Source organism: Balaenoptera ricei, chromosome 4, assembly GCF_028023285.1.
Source record: "Balaenoptera ricei isolate mBalRic1 chromosome 4, mBalRic1.hap2, whole genome shotgun sequence".
Lineage (NCBI taxonomy): Eukaryota > Metazoa > Chordata > Mammalia > Artiodactyla > Balaenopteridae > Balaenoptera > Balaenoptera ricei.
The window spans coordinates 67,317,364-67,334,027 of record NC_082642.1 but is presented as its reverse complement, the minus strand read 5'-3'; the positions used below and the strand labels follow the sequence as shown (position 1 = coordinate 67,334,027).

At 39.8% G+C, this 16,664-nt stretch overlaps 1 long non-coding RNA gene across 1 annotated transcript in view; it reads right to left on the bottom strand.

Moving 5' to 3' along the window:
- Positions 1–1,639: 1,639 nt before the first annotated feature.
- Positions 1,640–16,664, bottom strand: part of LOC132365303 (uncharacterized) — a 44,205-nt gene continuing 29,180 nt past the window's right edge. The window contains exon 3 of the long non-coding RNA XR_009503069.1: positions 1,640–1,724. This is a non-coding gene — a long non-coding RNA (uncharacterized LOC132365303). The remainder of the gene's footprint in view (positions 1,725–16,664) is intronic.

Sequence of the window (16,664 nt, the reverse complement as noted above, 5' to 3'; positions counted from 1 at the left end):
CAAGACTTCCATATGTATTTGTACTGGAGTAAACAAAGAGATAAGCCTGAGTATACCTAGATTAGCTGGCAAAATTTGCCTTAAATATTCTCAGTTTAGTCTGAGAAGGACCAGTGTACTACAGTTCCATATCCCAGAAGTAAATAAATGCCTGTAACACTATCTCATGAATCCACTCACGCTTTTTTTGAGTTTAAATAAAATAAGGTGCTTTCATGGGATGCTTTTTTCATAGCTTGTGTCTGGGTGTTTGTGTGGAAGAGTGACTGTAGGTATGTGTTTGAATGTGTAGGTGTTTATTCATGTCAAGTGTTCTTGCCAGATTTTGAGCTGATGCCTTATTTCCTAGAATTAGCCCATTTATAAATATGTTTCTCTTTGCTTAGCTTTCACTTTTGCTTACCCTTACCTCAGATGAACTGTACACGTTTTTGGTTTCTTAGAAAATAAGCTTGGAGTTTCTCTTCTATTAGCCTCTGTTGATTTACATTTGTTCAATCCCACAGATCTTGATGAATTACGGTTCTGGAATCAAGAGCTAAATCTGAGGCATTCTGTCATACAGCAACAGTTTCTAGAGCTTCATCCATTCTGTAAGTTTTCAGCATTCAACTTGGCAGTGGAAAACTATAGCCCTGTAGCCTGGGTTGGAGAAGAACAGTTCACCTTCCCCTTACCCCATGTTCCACGTCATGGAATGGTTTTTACAGTGGGGGCAATTGTCATCTTTGTCAATAAAAAGAACCCAAAAAGATGTGTTAGGAGCTGAAGAATCAGACTCCTCCAGGTCTCAATCTTATGTCCAACCACATCCCCCTTTATTTGCTTTCCCTGACTTTAGTTTGGTGCAAAGAATCCAGCTTTTTAACTCTGCAAAGCTCAAGTCTACCCATCATTCAACCATATTGGATTTATGGTCATAGGCAAAATGAATCTTTCTTAGAAAAGCTGTATTTCCTTCTTCTCTGCCTTTCAGGGAGGCCACATTTGATAGAAGCTTCTCACTTGTATGATGTTACTGAAGTTTTCAGGACATAGTCAACACATCCTAACATCCTGATATTGGCCCATCAAGCCCCCCAAAATCAAGGCTTAGTACCAGGCTGTGCTATGATTTTATTTTTAAAAAACAGGTGGGGAGAAAATATTTGCAAAAGGCATATCTGATAAAAGATTGTTATCCAGATTTTATAAGGAACTCTTAAAACTCAACATAAGAAAACAAACAACCTGTTTGGAAAATGGGCAAAGGACCTGAACAGACACCTCACCAAAGAAGATATACGGATAGCTAATAAGCATATGAAAAGATGTTTAATGTCACATGTCATTAGGAAATTGAAAATTAAAATAACAATGAGATACCACTACACACTTATTAGAATGACCAAAATCCAAACTACTGAAAGCACCACATGTTGAGGAGGATGTGGAGCAACAGGAACTCTCATTCATTGCTGGCAGGAATGCAAAGTGGTGCAGACACTTTGGAAGTCAGCTTGGCAGTCCCTTACAATACTAAACATACTCTTACCATATGATCCAGCAATTCCATTACTTGTTATTTACCCAAGTGAATTGAAAATGTATGTCCACAAAAATCCTGCACACAGATGTTCATAGCAGCTTTGTTCATAATTGCCAAATGTTGAAAGCCACCAAGATGTCCTTCAGTAGGTGAACGAGTAAACTGTGGTATATCCAGACAATGGAATATTTCAGCACTAAAAGGAATGAGATATCAAGCCATGAAAAAAACATAGAGGAAACTTAAATGCATATTACTAAGTGAAAGAAGTCAATCTGAAAAGGCTACATACTGTATGATTCCAAATATTATGACATTCTGGAAGAGGCAAAGCTACAGAGACAGTTCAGTGGTTGCCAAGGGTTAGAGAGGAGGGAGGGATGAATAGGCAGAGCACAGAGGATTTTTAGGGCAGTGAAAGTACTTTGTTTGATGCTATAATGGTGGGCACACATCATTATACATTTGTCAAAACCCACACAATGTCCAACACCAAGAGTTACATATACCCTAATGTAAACTATGGGCTTTGGGTGATAAGGATGTGTCAATGTAGGTTTGTCAATTGTAGCAAATGTACCACTATGGTGTGGGATATTGATAGTGGTGGAATTTGTGCATGTATGGGAGTAGGGGGTATATAGGAACTCTCTCCACTTTCTTTTTTTGGCCTTTGAGTCATACAGAAACCCAACTTAAACTGGCTTATTCAAAAATGAGAATGTATCAACTATATAACTGAAAAGTGCAGGGATGAGACTGGATTCAGGTTTAACTAAATCCAAGTGGTTAAAAGATACAGTCAGATTCCCCTCACCCCCCCCCCCCCCGCCACCCAGTCCAATGAGGGCTGGCTCTCTCCATGTGGTGGCCATATGGATACCAGCACTTCTGGACTCATGTTACACTGGTTAATCCATAGTTAGAAGAAAGAATGCTCCTTTCTCAGTAAAATTTAAGCTGCTATCTCATTGGAAAGCTACTTGCTGAAACAACTTTAGTCCACTCTTTCCAAAAGTGTGTATGCATGTCACTAGTGTTCTATGAGATGATTCAGTGGTAAGCAATCATTTATCTTAACTTCAAGAATTACATTAATTTTCATATATATAAAAAATAACTAGTACAACGAAATTTCTTTTATGCTTTGGGTGAAGCTGAAATATAGAAAGGAAGGTAGTAAGCCACTTTTCGTGGCTAGGATGAGTGTCAAGTAAGAAGTTCAGGCATGTTCATGAACATTTCAAACCGTTGGTAATCTGAATCACTCACCAAGTTTTCATCTTTTCCATGAAGGCAAAGTGTTGCATAGGCAGAAAAATCTAAGCATGTTGTATATTGAGGGGAAAAGTTTAGGATAATTTAAGTCAAGGATTCTGGAAAGATCCTTGTGATCCATGCGATTATTCATCAGGCAACTTTTGAAATGAAGTCAATATGCCACAAATATTTAGTATTTGATGGTTTCACATTCCATATTACAGTTGATAAATGAAAGATTTACTTCTGTGGAATGTCATAATATCATGTATGACCCAGGGGAGTTTGAATTAATGAGGTATGTAGGCCCATAAGTGTACCTTTGAAAATTTTTTCCCCACTTGAGAATAGTGTCATTTTAGTGGAAAGCAAAATTAATTACGTGACTGACTCACCCACAGTTAAGTTCCTTATCAACCAACATTACATAACTGATTTTTGTTCCTTCTGATTTATTTTCATGCAGTTTGATTTCTGAGATAAAGCAAGCTTCCTTCTTAAGTTTAATTTGAATTCTATTCCAGGAACAAACACAAGCTGTTTCTTTTTACATTTTCTTTTAAGGTATCACTTTTGTTTCTCTGTTGTTTCACTATGAGGAGTAACCCAAGGAGGAAGAAGGCTGTTATAATATGTTCGTATTTCTATACATGAGTGAGTTCTTAAAAATTCCTTCAGGTAAGTAGAGTATGTAGTTAAAATGTAATTTTCATGAATTTACAATAATAAAAACTTACAAGGATTCATCCACCACAAAAATACAAAATAAGCTTTCATTGCTCTATATAAATGATTATTCTACATGATGACCAATATACCAAACCTAAATTGTCTATATCCTTCCTATGGTCATTCCAATTGTCTATATCCTTCCTATGGTCATTTCTTTTTATTCATTTTGTCACGAAAGAACTCATTGAACCCATACCCACAATCAGGGCAAAACAAAACTGAGGATACATCTAAACAATGGTCAAAACAGAAACAGGAAAGAAGTGAAAATTAAAAAGAAGCACTTGTAAACTAAGGAATGGAAGGAAATAGATATTTACTAAGCACTTTATTACACATGTTATTTATATAGTACTCACATGTGGAATATTATTTCTGTATATGTACATATTTTTTAGGAGGTTAAATAATTTTCTCCAGTTCACCTGGCTTGTAAGTGGTATTTTGTTTGACTCCAAAGACATTGCTTTACCATTCAGCCTCAGGAGGAAAATCTCACAGGCAAAATTAATGTAACTTATTTAAAACTCTTTGGAATTTCTTTTGTGCATTCTAATATTTCCTGCCACATTAGAAGGTGATTTCTCTAATAAAATAGATTGGAGGCCAGAAAAACCACTATTTGGCTAACCTGCTTCTTGAGCACAGCAAAGGTGAAAGGTCTTGCTCAATAGTAGGAGAGGCAGACACCTGAGAACCCATAAGGCTCACTCAAAGCATGGGGGAAGCAGCTCAGAAAACTGTAAAGGCCTTGCAAATACCATTATCCATGTACAATTTGCTCTTGCCCAAGTACCCTCTAAGCAACAAGTAGTGAAATCCCACGTTTCCAGTGTGGGGGAGGGGAGGGGACATTCTGAGGCCTTCTGTCTTAAGTGGAGAGTAAAAAGCAACTACCAGTTGAAATTCTACAGTGAAGCCAGGCCCACACGGACAAGCCATAGTAACAAGGAGTAGCCAGTGGACCAGGAAACAAAGAGGGGCTGTTTAAAACCTAGGTGTGGTCTTATTGCCAGTCATAGGAGTCACACAGATCTACCACGCTCTGCTATTGTGATAATAACAGTAACAGTAATATATATTTTTTAAATGTACTTATTTTATTTATTTTTATTTTTGGCTGCATGGGGTCTTCGTTGCTGTGTGCGGGCTTTCTCTAGTTGCGGCGAGCAGCGGCTACTTTTTGTTGTGGTGCACGAGCTTCTCATCGCGGTGGCTTCCCTTGTTGCGGAGCACGGGCTCTAGGCGTGCGGGCTTCAGTAGTTGTGGTGCACAGCCTTAGTTGCTCCGCGGCATGTGGGATCTTCCCGGACCAGGGCTCGGACCCATGTCCCCTGCATTGGCAGGCGGATTCTTAACCACTGCACCACCAGGGAAGTCCCAACAGTAATAGTAATATTAATAATATTTTATCATAGGTGCCTTAGATATATTATTTCTTGTTCTGAAAACAACTCTGCAAGGTTAGTATTAGCATTTTGCTGTGAGGTACAATGAAGTTCAGAAATGCAAACCCACCCAGCAAGGGTGGAGCTGGAGCCCTCCCAGGTCCTGGGCTACTTGATTTCTCCAAGTTCCTGCTTGTTACACAGTCATACCAAGCAGAACACATGTGTTAAATGTGTAGCCTTTCACTTAGTACATGCTAGGGCACTCAATAAATTTTAGCTTTCTTCTTCTTGCCTGTGACTTGCCTGTTGGAAAGAAACTTCCGGTCTTGTTTCATCTTTGGGTCTGATTGTTGGCTGTCTTTATTAGCATCCTATTGCTGCTACAAATTTAATGTCTTTAAACAACACAAATTTATTATCTTATATTTCTGGAGGTCAGAAGTTCAAAATCAATCTCACTGGCCTAAAATCAAGACGGTGGCAGGACCGGTTCTTTCTTGAGGCTACAGGAGGGAATATGTTGCCTTTTCTAGCAGCCAGAGGCTACCTGCATTCCTTGACTTGTGGCCTCTTATCACATCTCCTTTTCCTCTCTGTGCCTGTCATCACATCTTCACAACTCTCACCCTTTTGCCTCTCTCTTGTTAAACCTGTGATTGCAGTGGACCCACCTGGATAATCCAGGAGCATCTTCTTAACTCAAGATCCTTAATTTAATCCCACAGCAAAGTCCCTTTTACCGTGCAAAGTAACATAGTCACAGTTTCTGGGGATTAGGGCGTGAACATCTTTGAGGGGCCATTATTCAGGCTATCACACCATGCGGGTGACCACTGGGTGGTCAGGCTGTGCTGCAGGATAGAGTATAACATGAGTGGGGCCCAGGTTAAAGGGCAGGCATGTCACCCAGGGAAGAAACCAGTACGTGATTTGAGGTCACTGAGAACAAACAACGCACACACCAAGCTCAAGTGGCACAGCATTTATTCATAGCAAGAGGAGAGAAAGCGTGCATAAGATCCAGCTCCTTGCAAAGCGTTGGGCCCCCAGGACCAGCTGATCCACTTAACCACCAATTCAGGTAGCGTGGTTGCACGTACTCTATTTTGTGCTGCAGTAAAACGACCCAGACTCCAACCCCACACCTGTGGGCTCTGACTTACAGAAAGCTGGGAGTGTGCCTGAGGGCACTGACACATGCACACGGTCCGGTCATGTGCATGCAGACGGTCGTGCACAGTCCTAAGCAAAACAAAGGAGCACACGGTGAGTCTGAAACAGGGAAAGCTATTCCCACACAAGGCGATAAACCCAGCACAGGTGTGGGGGCTCCCTGTCTCTTGGGAAAGCCCATTCTTATGTGGCTGAAAGACTGCATGCTTGAGACTGCCTTTCCCAACACTTTTTTTACCCCCTTCACTGGGAGCTGGTTTGGGAGCTGCAACTGGAAAGTATAGGAAGAGGGGAGTGGCCAAGATGGTGGGGTAGGAAGACTCTGAGCTCACCTGCTCCCACGGGCACCCAAAATTACAACTATTTACAGAGCAACTATGGATGAGAATGACCTGAAGACTAGCAGAAAAGATCTACAACTAAAGATATAAAGAAGGAGCCACAATAAGATGGTAGGAGGAGCAAAGGCACAATGTAGTCAAGACTCACACCCCCAGGTAGGTGACCCACAAACAGGAGGATAATCACAATTGTAAATGTTCTCCCGGAGGAGCCAGGGGTCCGAGCCCCACGTTGGGCTCCCCAGCCCAGGGGTCCTGCACTGGGAAGACGAGCCCACAGAACACCTGGCTTTGAAGGCCAGGAGGGAGTACTTTCAGGAGGGCCAGAGGGCTGCAGGAAACAGAGACTTCACTCTGAAAAGGAGCTCACACGCTCTGAGACCCAGGGCAGAAGCAGTCATTTAAAAGGAGCCTGGTCAGACCCACCTGCTGATCTTGGAGAGTCTCCTGGAGAGGCAGGGGGCAATTAAAACTCACCCTGGGGACACAGATGCTGGCAGCAGTCTTTTGCGGAGCTCGGAGCTCATGCTACCGTAAGGACACAGGTGTTGGCTGGCACCGTTTTGGAGTCCTTCCTCCAGCTTTTCAGCAGCTGGGACCCAACCCCATCCACCAGCTGGTCTGCACCAGTTCTGGGAAGCCCCCAGGCCAAGCAGCCAGGAGGCTGTCAGCTGCCATAGGTCCCTGTGAGCCCACCTAGGGACCCCGCCTTGCCCACCACCGAGCCAACACTAGCCACAGACCAGCCTCACCCACCAGCAGGCGGGCAACAGCCCCACGACCCACCTGGGGCCCTGCCTACCTGGGTGTGCCATTCACAGAGCACACATTGTAGATCTGTATATTTATTACATCAATTTTCCAACAGATAGAAGTAATGTGTCCTGAGAAAAGATTTCTTTTATTAATCTGCACAATGGTGTAGCGCTGGCAAGCACTGGTCCTGCTCTGCCCTGAGAAGAAGAAAAAGCAACTCTGGGGCTGGGGGAAAGGGGAAAGAAAGGCTTATCACAAAGAAGGCTGGTTCTCATCAAGAGTTCCTTAACCACCTGCTCAAGGAACTCAGCTTAAGGATGTTTAAAAGAACAGTTATCACTTGAAGATACCAAGTAGACTAGCAAGTTAAGTCACCCCCTTATTCTGAAATTTTGACTTGATGGTCTTAATTTTCACAACATTTTACAATTTGTTTTAGTCTCGGGAGATCTGGAGCAATTCCTATGAAAATCCAGCTGAAGTAATTGCCGGATGAGAAACATTGACAAGGTAAAGTCTCTTTTTTTTTTAAATAAACTTATTTTATTTATTTATTTATTTTATTTTTGGCTGCGTTGGGTCTTTGTTGCTGCACGCGGGCTTTCTCTAGTTGCAGCGAGCCGGGGCTACTCTTCGTTGCGGTGCGTGGGCTTCTCTCATTGCAGTGGCTTCTCTTGTTGCGGAGCACAGGCTCTAGGCGCGTGGGCTTCAGTAGATGCGGCACGCAGGCTCTAGAGCGCAGGCTCAGTAGTTGTGGCGCACGGGTTTAGTTGCTCTGCGGCATGTGGGATCTTTCCGGACCAGGGCTCGAACCCGTGTCCCCTGCATTGGCAGGTGGGTTCTTAACCACTGCGCCACAAGGGAAGCCCCAAGGTAAAGTTTTGCTTGTTTTTTTTGCTTCCTTTCTACCCTCCAGGGCTGCCTTAGCTGGGCTCAAATCCTGAACCATATTCAGGAAAAAGTTCTGTCATCTACAGGAGGGAAAAAAATGGCTGCCCATCCATTTAACCTGTATATTACTCCGCCTCATGTGTGTTCTGTAAGATCTGTAAAAAGAATGGTGTCCAGCTTGCATCTCTGGAGTAAAACTACTTACTGCGGACATACCCAGTGCACAAATTACACAGGGAACTATACTCAATATCTTGAAATAACGTATAATGGAAAAGAAGCTGAAAAAGAATACATATGTTCACTTTGTTGTACATTTGAAACTAACAGAATATTGTAAGTTAACTACACTTCAATAATAAAAATTTAAAAAGGGAGCCCTACCTATGCTCATCTATGCTGGATGATGATGGTCACCAATATGTGAAATATTTTAAAATTTGGTATAGATAAACAGAAATAATCTCAAACTGTAGTTTTCCTTCAATAGATCTTGAAACATCTAAGGAAAATCATGGAATGGAATCATGCCTTTTTTGCCTATATGGATTGATGGTGTGTGTGTGTGTGTGTGTGTGTGTGTGTGTGTGTGTGTAGTTGGGGGAGATGAAACTTACTACCACATACCCAAGATCTCATTGAGGACCTCAAGGAAAAAATCTCAGTGGACACCTCCTCAAGTAATTGTAAAATCCTTCTGGAAAATGGCCCCCAAGAGTGTCCTCTGGTCTCCACCCCACCCTACACTTGACAGGAGTATAAGTCTGCTCAGTTAGGCTTCTCTCTTCCTCTGCTCCCAAAGTCCCCTAGACCCTCTTTGTTCTGAATCCTCAGGTGCCTCCTAGTAAACCATCCCCTGAGACTCTGTGATCCCATACATCAGGTTGCGTCAGAATAAGGTTAAGCCTTCAAGGCATTATCTCTAAAATCTTGAAACAGTAGGAAGATCCACTCTGGAAATAACGGACCCAATATCTGGGACATTTGATCTTCATAGTTGGAAACTGGAAAGAGTCAATGTGAAGTAGCTCTATCCTCAGAGTAAGCCTAGATTGCAAAAGGCAGAGGACAGAGCAATGGCTTGTATCAAAGAATCTGAATCTAGCAAGCAGCATTGATCCTGAGATTTGAATAAGTATAACTGGAAGCAACTTGGCCTTTACATGTGAAGTAATTTTTGTTTTACAGATTTAAAAAATATTTCCACAGGAGCTTAGATATAATATTAACATACCTTATAATTATAGGACATTAAAGGTAGAATTGGTTTGCCCAGCAGGGACTCATGCATTTGAATCTTACACATACCATTCATTTAGTTACTGATGACGAACCAAATGGTGGCTTAAATGAAATTTATACACAGAACTTTGGCGATTCAGTGGCTGACTTTTTCCCTCCTATCTGTTAAGGAACTCTTGTTTTCCTCTGAAGTAAAACTTAAAATCTTCTAAAACCTGAGAATGGTCACCATAAGAATATGAACAACCTCAAATTGAAAAAGAGCAAACAATCGCACATTAGGTAAATGTTTCTATAACATGTAGAAATGAAGGATTGTGAATGACTGTAGACCAAAATAAGTTGATAATACATCTGTAATGAGATGTATTCTAAGGACAAAAACAAGTAAAAGAAAATCTCGAACTTCATCCTATCATCTTATAGTTTGTATTAATGGTGTTATTGTTTTGGAGTTATTTTCTTTTTATTGTTAGGTAAAAACTAATCAGCAATAGTATTTATTTTGTTAAAAATCAAGTTTTTTTTCAGCATAAAAGAAGTGGAGGTACAATTATAGAAAATAATTTAAGTAATAGCACAATAGTATTAGAACTGAATGAGAAAAATCAATATAAACTCACGCATTAAGAGGAAAAAAAATGTGTCTTTACTAGAACTATCCACTAAAATTGTTTTCTAACAATGGCATCCCAGGTGGAATACAATGACTATGTATGTTTAGTACACGTATTATGGTTTATAATACCATATTTCCACAAAAACAAACCAGGACTCCTTAGAAAAATAGCCAATTCCATGTCTGGGTCTAGAAAGGTGTAAGGCAGAAGACAGGAAAACTTTCCAAGAACAATCTGCATAGGTGCTTTAAAAAAAATTGTTTTTTTCATTTTGATAGAATTTCTGTCTTACAGAGAAGTTGCAATGTTATTACAAAGAATTCCTGAATGCTCTTCGTTCAAATTTCCCAAATGTTAACATTTTAGTGCATTTGCTTCATTTTTTTCTCCCTCAATATATATTCTGAAATATTTGAAAATAAATTGCAGGCATGCTAGCCATTATCACTAAATACCTTAGTACATTCTTTTATATAATCACACAACAATAATCAAAATCAGGAAATTAACACTGATATAATTCTTATCTAATATCAGATCTTATTCCAATACAGCAAATTATTCCAATAATGTCTTTTATAACAAGTGAAAATCTTGGATCATGCATTGCATTCAATTATCATGTCTTTTAAGTCTCCATTGATCTGAAATAGTTCCTCAGATCTCCTGTGTTTTATGACACTAACATTTTTGAAGCACACAGGCAAGCTATTTTGTAGAATGTCTTTCAGTTTGGATTTGTCTGACATTGTCTAACCATTAGATTAGGATTATTTGTCTTTGTCAGGAATATCACTCGAGTGTTGCTGTGTTCTCATTGCCTCACACCAGGAGATACATGATGTTGATTTATCCCTTTACTAATGATGTTGGCTTTGGCCAGTTGCTTAAAGTGGTGTGATAAAGGTTCTTTTCTGTATATTTCTTCTATATGTTTCAGTTTGCTTTGTTGGGGGTTATAAAGGAGACAACTAAGTCATATTTGTTAGCAACTAAAAGTAAAAAAATCAAAGTATTTCAGCAGAGATTATATTTGAGAAACTATTATATCAATATACACTGGGAAAGCATTTAAATGAATATAAAGGATTGTTATTATTTTTAATAATTATTCTACTTTTAACATTTCCCAAGAAAAAAGTTATTTAGTACGTGAAAGGGTAAGCCACTCAGCTTTTTTATCTGGATTTTGTCAAGTAAAACAATCACATGAAAGTAGGATCAATCCAAAGTCAAATGCCCTAGAACTCTGGATGAAGGATGACTTCTATGTTTCTCAAAGTCTTATGATCTCAGCTCATTCACCTACACCTTGGATAAATTACCTAGAGTCTCCGAGTTTTAATTTCTTCTTCTATAAAAGAGAGGGGGGGCGGAGAGAGAGAGAGAAACCCTTAGTTTCCAGAATAGTTGGGAGGAACATATATAAAGTACAAGGCACTTAGAGTAATGCATAATGCTTGGCAAGTCACTGTGAAAAAGAAGACATATATATTATTGTGGAAGTTGTCCCTATCCTTATGCCCTGTGGGTCCCCATAAGATAGGTAGGATAAGCATTTGTTATTATCTCCATTTTAGATGTGGTAACTGTCTCCAAGATGACCTAAATCAAACTAGATGTGGGGCTGGTGCCTGCTTTTGGGTTACTATTTTATTGTTGTTTCTTCTACATTATGGCCATGACCTTGTGTTTGTGCTTAAAGAATTAGTTTCACGTTTAATGCATATACAGTTTTGCTTCCACTTTTCATAGATTTCATGCAGATCAAAAAGTGATCATGCAGGGAATTCCCTGGCTGTCCAGTGGTTAGGACTTGGTGCTTTCACTGCTGTGGCCCAGGTTCAATCCCTGGTCGGGGAACTAAGATCCCACAAGCTACGCAGTGCGGCCAAAAAAAAAAAAAAAGATCATGCAAAAGATAATAATAGCCTCTATTTAATATCAATTAAATCATTTTGTTCACTTATCTCTTGTGTTGAAAAGAAAGTTCTCAACAGAATGAAAGGTGACCTGAGTATGACTGCAAAACCAAGTCATATATCAGTGTTGGAGGCAACAGCTGTAAACATTTCTCTAATCTGAATTCAGGGGCATTCTCACCAATCATGCTGGCAGAAAGCAAAGCAACATTGCTTTTACCCAGAGCAACCTTCCATCTGACTAGTAACCATAAAACCATGTGATACATTCTGCTGAAAATATATTACCTTGAAACCTCACCCGGGAAAGACCAATAAGTCTGTTTCTGTGGCATTCAGTTTTCTAATTGCAACTTTGCTTTTATCAAACTGTTTCTCAGATCTAGATCTTTAGCTTATAAATACAGTTGCCAAAATGTGAAGAAAAAATTATTAGTTTTCTTTGGTTGGCCATATTCTTTGGTTTGGTGTTATAGAATCCAGAAATGAAAGAGAGTCAGAACACTGCTAAATAGTTGAACAACTTCAATTGCTTAATAATTTGAAAAAGGTCCAATTAGTAGGAAAAATTCCTAATAGGAGGCTCCCAAGACAGTGTCTATTCCTGGAACTTTCCCCACCTCAGGGAACCCAGGAGCAGGGTAGCAAATCCACCCAAGCATAACCACCTCATTCCTATCCCCCAGATCATATTCTCCCCCTTACCCACCTGCCACGTCTCTCTCTCTCTCTCTCTTTCTCTCTCTCCTTTCTGTTTCCTGACTCATACCTTTTTTGTGAAAACAATCTAACATTAATTTAAAAAGTAAAGGCTGGATGCTGACAATCTTAAAACAACTTTTGAGAGAAAACCTCTTTGGTCTTCTTCTTATATGTAAATGCAGATAATATTGTGATGGTTTTTTTCTTCTTTACCAAATTGTAAAATGGGTAAAGTTTTGTTTCATTTCCCCCCTCTCAAAAATATGTTTTCCATTTGACCTTGATGATTATGGGTATTCAGGTTGTGTAGATGTTTTTAGTCAATTGTGAAAGCACTCAGACAAACCCATTCCAGATCCAGGAAGCCTAGAGAGTTCCAAATAAGATGACTAAGATGAATCCAAAGAAATCTACACTGAGACACATTAAATTGTCAAAAGTTAAAGACAAGGAGAGAATCTTAAAAGCAGCAAGAGAAAGACAGCTCATATGTACAAGGGAATCAAGTTTTTTAGCAGAAACTTTGCAGGCTAGAAGAGAGTGGCACACTATATTCAGAGTGTTGAAAAAAAGAAACTGCCAACCAAGAATACTATAATCAGCAAAATGTTTTTCATGCTTTTTTCAAAAATGCAGAAGAGATAGAGTTTCCCAGATAAACAAAAGCTGAGGAAGTTCATCACCATTAGACCCACCTTACAAGAAATACTAAAGGGAGTTCTTCAACTTGAAATAACAAGATTTTAAACAGCAACATGATAGCATAAGAAAGTATAAAATTTTTGATAAAGATAAATATATGGATAAATACAGAATATTGTAATGATGGTGGGTAAGTCACTTCTAATTCAGCATAAAAGTTAAAAGACAAAAGCATTAAAAATAATTATAACTTTAAAGATGTTAATGGGTACCCAGTACAAATAGATATAAATTGTGACATCAATAACAAAGTGCATGTGGTAGAGGGAGAAGTAAAAGTGTAGAGTTTTTATATGTGATTGAAAATAAGTTCTCATCAGCTTAAAATAGACTTACAACTATAGGAAAATTTATGTAAGCCCTATGGTAACTACAAAGAAAATACCTATAGAAGTTACACAAGAGAAAAAGAGAAAGAAATCAAAGCATATTAATATAAAAAATAAATGAAACATGAAGATAGCAAGAGAAAAAAAGAGATGAACGAAGTACAATACAAACAGAAAACAGCAAAATGGCAATATTAAATCCTTCCCTAGCAATAATTACATTAAATGTAAGTGAATTAAACTCCCTAATCAAAAGACACAGAGTGGCTGAATGGATTTAAAAAACTAGGTCCAACTATGTATATCAACAAGGAACTCACTTTGGATTGAAAGACACACATAGACGGAAAGTGAAGAGTTGCGAAAAGATAGTCCATGAAAATTGTAACCAGAAAACAGCATGAGTGGCTATACTTTTATCAGACAAAATAGACACTAAGTCAAAAACTGTCACAAGAGACAAAGAAGGATGTTATATAATGATAAAAGATCAATTCAACAGGAAGACACAACAATGATAGATATATATCCATTCAACATCAGAGCACCTATATTTATGAAGCAAACATTGACAGAACTAGAGAAGAAATAGACAGCAATACAGTAATATTAGGAGATTCAATACCTCACTTTTAATAATGGCTAGAACAGCTAGACAGAAAATCAACAAAGAAACAGTGGACTTGAAGAACACTACAGAGCAAATAGACTTAACAGATGGATATAGAACATCCCACCCAACAGCAGCAGCATATGAATTCTTCTCAAGTGTTCACAAAACATTCTCAAGAATAAATCCCATATTAGTCACAAAACAAGCAGACAACTTATCTGATTCCACAGGTTCACAGCTGGAGAGGAATTTTGCTTCAGGATGAATCGTACCTGTCTCACCCATACTTGATTTAGATATTTAGATGAGATTTGGGACTTAGAGTTGATGCTTAGAGTCAAGACTTCAGGGCTATTGGGACTGGGTGGGTGGTGAATGTATTTTGCCTGTAAAAGAACATGAATTGAAGGAGACAGGATATTATGAGCTGGATTGTGTGCCCCCCAAATTCATATGTTGAAGTCCTAACACCTAGTGCCTCAGAATGTAACTGTATATGGAGATAGGGCTTTTAAAGATTAAGTTAAAATGAGGCCATCAGACTGTGCCCTAATTCAATCTGACTGGTGTCCCTATGAGAAGAGAAAATTTAGATGCACAGAGACACCAGAGATGTGTATGCACCGAGGAAAGACCATGTGAGGACACAGCAAAAAGGCGGCCATCTGCAAACCCAGGAGAGAAGCCTCAGAAAAAAATCAAACCTGCCAACATCTTGATCTTTGAGTTCTAGCCTCCAGAACTGTGAGAAAATAAATTTCTATTGTTTAAGTCACCTAGTCCATGGTGCTTTGTTAAGGTAGCCCTGGTGGACTAATACAGGAGTCTACTGTTGACCACTGTCTCACCAGTTGACCTTAGCAGGACCCTCCTGCTCTCCAGGCTCTGGGTTCCACATCTGAAAATGACAGTTCAGAGTAGATGGTATATGAAGGTCCCATATGTTTTTATGGTCAACCATTCCAGAATTATCATTGATTTTGATCTGACAGATCTGACTGTGAGAGGATAATCACAGTTTTTTAACTTCCCATTGTTCCTCATCTCTAAAAGCTGGGAGGTTATAATTAGGCACTCAGCACCTGTACTAGTTTGCCAGGGCCGCTACAACAGAGTATCACAAAGTAGGTAGCAAAAACACCAGAAATTTTTTGTCTCACAGTGCTGGAGGCTGGATGTCTGAGGTGTCAGCAGGGTTGGCTCCTTCTGAGAGCTGTGAGAAAGAATCTGCGTCTGCCTCTCCCCTAGCTTCTGGTGTTTTGCTGGCCATCTTTGGCATTCCTGGGTGTACAGAAGCATCATCCCGATCTCTGGTCTCTGCCTTCTTGTCTTCATATGGCACTCTTCCGTGTGCATGTCTGTGACCAAATGCCCTGAGCACTAGTCATATTGGATTAGGGCCCACTCTAGTGACCTTATATTAACTTAATTACCTCTGTAGAGACCCTATCTCCAAATAAGGTCACATTCTGAGGTGCTGGGTATTAGGACTCCCCCATAGGAATTTGCGGGGGACACAATTCAACCCATAAATAACAGCATCCCTAACGGCTCACCTCCCACCTTCCAAAGAAACGATCACAGAAATCTTTCAGGGCAGCCTCCTGTCATAGTTCGTCTCACACCCACATGCTCATCCTGGGTTCTCTTGCCTGCTGCTTTGTGTCTATTACCTGGTTCTCTGTCTCTGGAAGCTCCAGAGCTGACAACAACTTAGAGAATCTGTTTGGTAATCACCTTCACCTTCCATTGGAGGTTACAACAGTGTAGGTGCATATTTTCCCAGCCTCCCTTAGATCCATATCCTCAAGCCCATGGACACACCCATTTTCAAAAACCCATGCGGGCCAAAAATCCCCACCCAAGTCAAAACCCTAGATCCCACCCTCCAACCCTACAATCGTCTGAGAGGGGAGTGTGAACAAGAAAACTCACAGATCCTGAGATGGTAGATTAAAAACGATCTCTAAAACAATAAGCAGAAGTAGAAAAAAGGCAATAGGGCAAGGAGTACCACCCCAATTTGTAAAAACATTCATTTTGCCACACCCCATCTCCTTCCTAGCAGACTGCTTTCATGTTCTCAGAACTTGGATGTGGAGAGTTCTGCAGGTCAACAGCAACCTCCCTGCTTTCGTAAACAGTAAGAAGTGTCACCCAGGACCAGGCAAGAAGACCAATTCACATGCTCTCAACCTTTTGGAAGCCCTGGTTTAAGAATTAATTCACTCCACTGGGAAAGCACAATTATCATTTGTCACTTAAGGATGTTGGTACGCTGAAGGAGAGTAATTAAATAACATATGTTAAAAAGATGATTCCTTAAAAAAATTGATCCCTACAGAAATGTTCCTTGAGCCTCGGCATACGAAACACAATAAGAAATGGCGTTTTCCACAGCCAGCACCGAGGTTGCCATGGTAAGAACAATTTTTTAGAGCTACCTAGGGAAAAAAAAAAAA